The 10,310-nt window shown below is 37.7% G+C and overlaps 1 pseudogene; it reads right to left on the reverse strand.

Annotated features, from left to right (window-relative positions):
- Positions 1-4,665: 4,665 nt before the first annotated feature.
- LOC129738451 (COP9 signalosome complex subunit 7a-like) lies at positions 4,666-6,128 on the reverse strand (annotated as a pseudogene).
- Positions 6,129-10,310: the final 4,182 nt, after the last annotated feature.

Genomic DNA, 10,310 nt, shown 5'->3' on the forward strand with positions numbered 1-10,310 from the left:
AGTTTGTTCTACAATAAGGATTTTAAATAATCTAAATTGCGTTCCTATTCTAAATCATTTTTGCAGTCTGTTAAGAACAAGCTCTGTTTAATCATGTTCGGTTTTGATTTGCTGGCAGTAAAAAATAATAGGTAAACTTTGCGGTGTACTTCTGAATTCTGTCGATCGAAACGTCTCTTTATTGGTTGGCCGACAACCGAATTTGATTTGGATAATGATTTATGGGTGATCAATTTGGACCCTCGCATTCATTACAGCTTTCGAGCCCACTCACGAGCAGCAGTGGAATTTACTCCATTTACTATTTGGGATATCCTACGCAGCCTACAGTATTCATCGCTGTGTATATGTGGATCGTCCAAATGTAGACCGGTCGTATTTCGGTAATATGAATTATGTTAGATAAGTACCTATTTATTTTTAGGCTTTCTATGTCAAAAATGCGCTGAAACATACGTTATACCTAAGATGATTTGATTGAAAAGGCACTACTGCCATAAAGACTAGAGCTCCCAAGCAAAATGATACATGATCACTTCATTCAAGCGAATCAAGAAAAATATTTTATAAGATCTTCATCCTATTGCATAATTCATCCCTGAACTTGCCAATCCAGCAACTTAATGCAGTTCTGAATTCAACCCGTGTGAAGCACATCTTTCAGATTTAAGCTTTCATCTCCAATGCTCTTAAGGCAGAAAGAGCTTTTTTTTGCTCAGATTTAAGCTTTTTGGGGGATGAATATACAAATTGGTTTAAAATCCCAAAAAGGAATTTAAGCTTTTTTGCCTTGAGAGCATAGGAGATGAAAGCTTAAATTTGAAGCTGAAATCTGAGGAAAAAAGCTTAAATCTGAGAGATGTGCTCCACACGGATTGTATATCGTTGCAGGAATCTGTTTGAAACAAGAAGATTTGCGGGCTGCCTAAAATCGAATCATCGCCACTGGCCTTCACATGTGCCAAAATTGAACGGTTTTTAGAAACAACATCACCTTTTAGTTTTCTCTACAACAGCACCATTTTAATTTAGACAAACACCGAAAATACGTTTTTACGTTCTGAAATGGTGATAATATAAAAAAAAATTAAAAGTTTTTTTTATTTTAAAGTACTAAAAAATGTCAAAAGAATAAGAAGGGAAAAGTGGGTAATCATGGAACAGTTTTTTTTCTTTGCTCCATATCTTCTTCATTATAAAGATAAAATGAAAAAGATAAATGGTATGTTTTTTTTTCATTTCTAACGTTTCTTTAGGACTTTTTTTTTTAAATTTTTAAGTATATTATTTTACTTGAGTTCAGACTGTTTTAAAGAAAGGTTGGGGGGAATCATATGCCAAAAAAAACTGACCAAATATGAAAAATTTATGAGTTGACCCGAAACTGTAAATTTTATAATTAATTTAGTAAGCAATTTTAGGTAAGAGATAAAATGAGTTGTGTATGATTGAATAGATTCAAAAACAGGGCTCATAAACGTTTTGGCAGAATTTCTTAGATAAGATTTATATTCGTCTCTATTGCATTGATTAAAATGGACAGAATATTTTTCATAACTCTTAATTCGGCATAGGAAATTTGTACAGATAGAATACATATATTTTAAGTTATTAATGTGTATAAAATAAATGTGGCCCACTATATCTCCCCCCCCCCCCCCCTTACTGGTTTCGTTTGATTGACTAATTGAAGTGCAACACAAAACTAAGATAATAAGCATATGAACATATTTTTGATATGAACTTTAGATTCCCCACAGCAATATGCGGGTGCTTGTTTAGTTATGGAAGTTTTTTTTTGTTCTAGCCAAATGAAAGAAGCATATTAATGTATACATAAGTCAACAACCAAGGTTGCGAAATCTCATGAGATTGAGATTTTTTTGAGTGAGATTTTCCCTTTTTGAATCTCAGTGTGATGTTAGGTTATCTCATCGTGAGTATCACAAACGGTTCTTGTCTTGAATGTCAGCGCTTTCTCAGACTGAGTATCACGAGCAGAAAAACTACTTTTAGGAAGGCAGAGATGCCATGGAATAATATTTGTGCAAGCTCTTGAACATTGAAACAATGAAACAAGTTTTATAGTTTAGAAAAAGCTGAACATACCACGACTTTTTCAAAACTGTCAGTCATACTTGATGAATGTTAAAGGCCAGTTATACTGTTTTTAAACATTTTTATAGAGAACATACTGTTAAAAGCTGAGTACAATCAGGTTGATGATAAGAATTCGTTTTTTTTATTTCTGTCTTAAGCAAAGTTGCGAAATCTCGTTCAGTTAAGATTTTATCGTGTGGGGTTCTTCGTTTTTGAATCTCAGTGTGAAACGTTTACGTTGATTGTGAATGAAAGTTTTGATTTTCAAACATCTTTCTGAAGAATGTATTATCATGACTTGTAAGAATCTGATTATAATATTTATGTCTTAGTTTAATGAAAGTTTTACAGGATGAACAAAAAGTTTTTATGACCAAATATGTTGATGAGTCTCGCTCGTATTCAGAGGATTAAAGACATGCAAGTTATGAAATTGTATTTCCTACAGTAATGTACTTTTAAATCTTTTAGAAAACGTTGATGCCAAGTTTTGCAATCATGGAAAAGAACCGCAAACATTGAAATGCCCAAGCTCAAAATTCTTCAAAAAACCCCCAATGGCTTAATGTGCTTGCCAGAAAAAAAGATCTCAAATCTTCTGGACATTACAAGAAACTATAAAAAAATAAGCAAAATCTAAATAGCTAAATATTTGATTATTATAAATATTAACACAAAAAGTACCGCAAAGACAACTAAGCTGGGAAACACTAAAATTCAGAATTAAAATTATAAGGATCCACCGGGCCTAATTTTACAAATTTAGTATCTTTGAATTACCGAAAGTTTTTTCGTCAATTTTGCAGAAAAAAGTTTTATGATTTTATTTATAGCATTCGAGCTATGCTTTGCTTTTACTTGTAGCGGCAACCTTAAAAACGAAGTTGAAATTTATAGGTAGCTATGAAGGGTTTTAATATGAATGAAGGAAAAAGTTTCTTAACCTTCCAAACAAATTGTATTTTAAAATATAGAAATTAAAAAAAGATTGTTACCAACGAAAAACCATTCCAATAAAAACGCATGGCATCCCAGCTTATACAACCGGCTGGAATCGACCACATATGAAAAGCATTTATGAACCAAATAAAAAGTAATAAAGAAATATCAAAATTTTTGCTTTCAAATGAAAGCGGGGGTTTGTAGCTTCTATCCTAACGGTTAATCTATTTTATTTCAATTTAAAAAAGACATTTTAATGATTTTTGACGCATTTTAAAGATTTTCTTTTTCAAGAGAAGGAACCTACCTCCCGCATGGAGCAGTATTATACAAGAACGATTCCCATTATCTTCTTCCCAAGACACACGAAAGATTAGCTTTATAGTTTTGGATTATTAAAGTACGATTAAACTTGTCTTTTTTTCATGGAATGGAATCGTTTGGACGCACTTTACGATACAGCGAACGGGTCGTTAAGTAGAGTAACCATTCATTTTTTTTTGCTTTTTTCTGAAGAAATTTTTCTAGAAAATGTAGCAAAACGATAGATGTAATCGTCGTCTAATCTTTTTTTTTTATTACTGCGGACGCTACAGCTTATCTTCAAAATATCTTTTTTCCATCAAAAATAACAAAAAGAAAAGGTTTCATTTATGATCTCTTAGAGATAATATTATTTATTCAACTATTATATCCAACTGTTTTATTTTAATTAATGATTGCATGGTTCACAAAAAAAAATCGTTCAAACTAAAAAAATTATCAACATTATCATCGGTTAGGTTTTGGAATGCTTAATGCTTAGAGTCGTGACCACAGATTTTCTATAATGTGAAACGAACGCTGGATTCTTAGTGCCCCGCAGAATGATTACTTCCAGAACCGGACTGGCGTTTCAGGTTGATTAGGATTACTGGGAAGATGGCCATTGGACTTAGCATCTTACTTGGACTGGATTGAGCTGACGATTATGGAAGACTTCTTGATGAAGGTGTTTAGGTAGAGGCTGGGAGAACAGTTGGAAGTCTTCACTCGAGGGATTTACGCCGTGTGCCATCCTGTATGGTGTACGTTGCTGGATTATCTTCTTCGTCGTCTGCGTAATTGGGAGCTCCGTTTCCAGATGTTTGTCCAATTCTGGTCTGTCTATAAATTCATTTAAAAAACATTTAAAATTTAAAAAAAAATTATCAATTGCAACTAATTACCTTACGACCTGCAGTTTGAAGACAACCAGACAAGAGAAGGAAATGAAATAAAATAAAACTAATAAAAGTTTTGACACACAAGATTTCATTTGAGGAAGTCTGGTTAATCTATATACAGAAAATTTCTCAATGGGTAATTTAAATTGAAAAAACTCAAAAACCAAGAATTAATTTTGTTATGGGATTTAGATGAAAGACAAAAAACATTTGGTTGCAGATTTCACAAACAAGAACTGCCACCTGATTTTTAACGGAGCATACATGACTTGACAAAACCACTTGTTAATTCGGAATGGAGGTGATTTCTTTCTGATGGTTTTTACACCAAACTTTACCCAGACACCAAACACCACAAAAATAAAAATTCAACCCAATCAACACAAACTTAGAATAAATTTAAGAACAAATTAAACGCTTAGCTTGTTTTATCGAGAAATGTTTCGTCTATTTCTCCTCAGTTATTTTTTTAATTGTTAGTTCTAGAGTTTCATTAATATGGTCAACCTTGTTTGCACTCCTCAACGTTTCCAAACAAAACCGAGACCAAACCCGGAACCGGTAGCAGTAGTAGTATGTAGTTATCATTAAGGGGGAAAGGGACATCACCAAACACACTCAAAATGCGTGCGCCCACTGCGGCAATCATTTAGCTCATGAGAAATTTTTGAACCAGGACTTACCGCTCACTTTGAGGCTTTTCGATTTGGTGGACTTTTTGCGGGGATCCGGATTCCCGACCGACATCTCCCGGCCCGACTCGATGGCCATCGCCTCGTCCGAATCGTTTCCGGCCTGGACCTTGATCAGCTTTTTGAGGTTGGCGATCTGTAAAAGTACAAATAATTAGTAGTTTGGGTAGACTCGGTAAGAAATTTATCAATTAACCTCAGTGTCGATTGCATCTTTATGTTTCAGGCGTTTTTGTTTTTCCGAATTTGCCCGGTCGATTTGGTTCTCCAGGCATGCCAGAACCGTCTCGCAAGAGTCGCACCATTCCTGTAGGGTTCCCACGATTTCTGCAATATTGCCGGTGCGAATGTCCCGCCCAATCGCATAATCAACCTCCAACTGTTTGTTCTTTTGGTCCAGCTTGCCATGGATAATGTCCCCGTAGATGGCCTCAATAATCAGATCCTCGAGATCCCGAACATTTTTAATGTCAAACTCCTCTAGCAGTTCTTTATACGGGATGCATTTAGTTTTGATGGCCAACGAAACGATGGTAAAATAAACGATGGATGGAGCTTTTTGCGCATAACCGGAGTCAGCGGAATCAGCTGGCCTTCGTTGGCTAGATACTCTCGGTACGTTCCGTAGGCAAAAAGTTTCAAAGTATTGTAATAACTGGCATTTGGACCGGTCTCCAGCTATGGATGAAAAACAAACATTGAATTATCTTGAAAGTAACCGGAAGTCGAGAAAATCTCACCTCAGCGATCCGTGGCAAAACCAACAGCTCCCCGAAAACGTACACTCCGGGCGCTTCCAGAACCTGTTTGATCAGCTCCAGACAGGCTGCTCCTCGGGCCGTTTTCGAAAGAAGCACGTACTGTTCGATGGGGTTCTGGGCCGAATATTGCTGCTGGTGCGGCGAGTTCTCGAACTCGAGATTCAAATCGGGCGTCATCGCGGCGAATGCTTCTGGCTTATTCCTTTACCGGTGTTCCGGAGATTGAATTTTTCTCCGTACAGAAATAAGCAGCTGATTTTCTGGCCTGTTACGCTCGATTTTCACTTGGCCTTTCACTTTCCAACACTTTCAAGCAACCAAAACACGCCATTTGTTTTTTGGTTTGTTGGCAGCGGAGACACACGTCACACTCGGATGTATTCGGAGTTTATTTTTACGGATTATTGCTCTTATCTTTCAAAAATATTTTTCAATCATTCCAAGCGAAGACACATAAAAGATGAAAAAGTTGTTAAAAATTAAAAGATTTAAGAACGATTACTGGAATAGTCACTATTCATGTAATCAGAACAGAATAATATTCACGATTCAGGGTATGATATTTGATTATGCGGGCTACCTAACCTACCTAAGGGTCCAGCGCCGATTGACCGGCGCATAGGGCTGAGATAAAAGATCTCCACTGCTGGCGATCCGGAGCCAGCGTCTTCACTTGCTGCCAGCCGAGGTTCTCGTCAACTGTGCGGATTTCAGCGGCTAGACTTCGCCGCCACGAGCTTTCGGGCCTGCCTCTTCTTCGATGCCCATCTGGATTCCAGTCAAGCGCCTCTCTGCAAATCTCGTTTTCATCTCTTCGCAGCGTGTGCCCAATCCATCTCCACTTACGTTCCCGAATCTCGATTTCTAGCGCCTTTTGATGACACCGGCGATGAAGTTCAATGTTTGAGATCCAGTTGCCAGGCCACCAAGCGCGGATGATATTCCGCAGGCATTGATTCACAAAAACTTGCAGTTTTCGCGTCGTCACCGCATACGTGCACCAAGTTTCACACCCGTACAGCAATACGGATTTGACGTTTGAGTTGAAGATTCGGATCTTAGTTCGTAGAGAGATCTGGCGTGACCGCCAGATGTTTCGGAGACTCGCAAACGCAAATCGGCAAGAGAAGGAAAGCCGGTTTTATTTGCACCGGCTCACAGATCTTTTTCAAATATTATCTCGACTCGCGTGATGTTTGAAATTCCCTGTGGGAAATTTCTGAATTAGAAAACATGATTGTGCACCAAAAAGTAGGATATGATTCATACACTGCAAAAAATCGACATATTGGGGATGTGTGTTTGCCTTATAGATTTTTTTTGATTTTGTAGCGGCCCACCACACTCCCCCACACCAAAAAGCTCATTAGAGCCCCCTGGTAATGGACGCTACTGTTCTCAGCATGTCTGGCAGCAACAAAAATTAATAAAAAACGCGGGCAAAATTTTACTCATGCTGAGAACTGAAATGTTTAAATTTAGTGCGAGGAAATGTAATGATAATACTAAATTAAATACTACATGGATCTCAATGGAAAACAGATTTCCTTTAAAGAGATCCACTATTTGATATTAATACTACTAAGCAAACATTTAATCAAATAAGACATTATAATTTAAATAATTAATAAAAAAAAAAGAACACACAAAGAAACTAAATTGCTACAAAAATTAATTACAAAAGAAGAAAACTGGTCACTGATCGATCGGTTTTTAACGACTCAATTTTTCTTTTAATAGCTGTATTACTTTGATTTTGAACGTAGAACGGTTGTTTATGGTTTTTATTTCATTAGGCAAGGCATTGTACTTAGTTGGACCAATAAATGATATTCTTTTTTGACCTAAGGATGTCACGGATCGGCTTCGTTGCAAAAAATCTGACTGGCGAGTGTTATGAGTACGCAATCCCGTTGTAAAATGGATGTTTTGATTACTGAAACTTGTGTGTAAATTGTCGTAGACATATATTACAGTTTGTAAATCGCAAAGATCTTTTAATGGAAGAATGTTATGGGCTCTTAAGGTGTAGAGCTGTTGGGTAGGAAAGAGCAACGGTAGTCTATAAATATTTTTTAAGCATCTATTCTGGAGAGTTTGAAGTTTTTGTAAATTTGACAAGGAAGCTCTTCCCCATATCATAATAAGATAGTTAATATGAGAGTGAATAAACGCAAAGTAAAATTTCAATAAAACATGTTGAGGCACAAAATTTCTCAATATCCATAGGATACCACAAAGAGGAGAAACTTTTTTCTCTAGATATTCTGTGTGACGACTCCAACAAAGAGTTTCATCTAGGTAGATTCCTAAATATTTAAAGCATTTTACCCTCTCAATAACATTTCCATTTATCGTTGGGTCAATATTCGGAGGTAATCTTTTATGTGAAGAATGAAATAACATGTATTTGGTTTTCGTATAGTTGAGTGAGAGCAAGTTGGTATTAAAATATTTAGATAACAATTTCAAGTCATTTTCAATTTGTTGAATGATAATATCAGTAGATGCTGCTGAGTAGAAAATTGCTGTATCATCAGCGAATAGGCGTGCTGTGCCTTTTAATGGTAAGTTACAGAGATCATTAACATACAACAAAAAAAGTAACGGACCTATATTGCTACCTTGTGGTACACCTATATCAATATTTCTTACCACGCTTTTGGTATTTTCAATCACTACAAATTGCTTCCGCCCCTCTAAGTAACTGCGAAGGATATTATTAGCTGTTCCTCTTATTCCATATTTGTCTAGTTTGGATAGTAATATTTCGTGATTCAATGTATCGAAAGCTTTTTTAAGGTCCAAAAACAATGCTCCCACAATGTTTTTGGAATCAATTTTAGAAATAATGGAGTCGACTAGTTCTGAGATGGCAATTAGTGTGCTCGAGCCGGATCTGAAACCATATTGCAGCTTATAAAGTATGTCATGCTGGTTCAGGAAATTTACAATTCTGGTCACAAGAAGTTTTTCAAACACTTTACTAAAAACACTTAAGGTAGATATTGGACGGTAGTTGTTTATATCATGGGAATCTGTAGCCGTAAACTGTCCGATCCGGTGCAAGCGTGTCGCTTATGCGCCACCCTGAGAAGGGACGACACACCAAGATTAATTTGTCCGGCTGAGACTCTCCACAAGGCGAGTCCTTATAGCTCTTCCAAAAGGTAAGAAGGATCGAGACAGTTCGACTGGCCAAAATCAGCGGCCGATGAACTCGAGTTTAACTCGGCCAACTCACAAAAATATTCAAATTCTAGAAAGTTTTCCAAAAATCTCCCAGTAGAAATCCCTCATACCTGAAAAATAATCATCATAGGTCCACGAAACTACTCGGCACCAGATGGCGACTGTGAGTGGAAGTTGCTAGAGCTAAAATTCTCAACATCAAAATTTAAATTCTACTCCGTTTCGCGTAGTGATGGAATTTCAAAATCTCCAATTAAAACTCTCAGATAGGCTTAGTAGATAATTGTATTCAAACATCATAAATTGGGAGTTCATAGAAATATATTACTACTTTCATTGATAAGTAACGTGTAATTCCTTTCGCTAGCATTTAATCGATAAGTATGTACAGTATCATGATTCTTGGATCCTATTTCAGTTACTCCTTCTTATTCATTCTCTCTTTCTAGCCTACCTAACAGTGCGTGCGATTTCTAACTTTCTCTACTACTCCGTGCAGTGTATGCGTTCGGCTGTTCGGGCTCCGCGCCGATCAGCTACTCTCGTTCCAAATTCAGGGTCGTCCAATAGTTGTGGTACGAATGCATTCGATTTAATATTAACGTTTAGATCATGATCAAATTAAAGGGGTTTATTCAAGGCCGCGGCCGGTGCAAATTTGCATGTCGATACAGATGGTAATTTAGCAGTGGAATATTTTCATAGTTCAGTCAGCAAAACAATTTCGGATGATGTTTTCAAAACAACATTTGCGACGAATGTCGCAGTAATATGGGCATCGGATGTGGACGCGTACTCTCTCGGTGAACTTCTCCCGCTCGGCTCAACCTGCTGTAGGGAGGCAATGACGTCACTGCTGTTGGTTCGGATGCTGCTGATTGTCGGGTGGTTGTACTGCTGACGAGGCTTCGCTCCTGGTGTAGCAAACCGAAGGCGTCGTGGTGACGGGGTTTCCCGGGTGGTTACTTCCGGGCCTTTTCCTACCAAATGGGGTGGAGGGGGGCTTTCTGGCGTAGTGGTTCCGTGTGGTGGGTTCGTACTGGAAATCACGCCGTCGGCCCTCGAGGGAAACTTCCGATGGTTAGCGGTTGGAGTCTCAAGCAATTGAGCAGGTGATGACGGTGTGCTCGATTCCGGCGGTTGCCGGGCAATCTGGTCGTGCTTAGTAAAGCTTAGCGGGTGCTGGAAACTGCTCTTTTTGTAAATCTTGCACGCACTTCGACCCTACTCTGAACTGTTACTGTGTAGCTTAATTGGATAGCTTCTTAACAGCAAAGGTTTAACTCGGTCGCGGTTAAATAAAAAGCCACTTCCATGCACAATCACAACCCAGATTGAAGTGATCTGTGGAGTGCAGCCTCAGATCAGGGCAAGAGATCTCGGTCGTTGACCTAAGCAGGAAATACGTTTTTCCCGAG

Source organism: Uranotaenia lowii, chromosome 1 (assembly GCF_029784155.1).
Source record: "Uranotaenia lowii strain MFRU-FL chromosome 1, ASM2978415v1, whole genome shotgun sequence".
NCBI lineage: Eukaryota > Metazoa > Arthropoda > Insecta > Diptera > Culicidae > Uranotaenia > Uranotaenia lowii.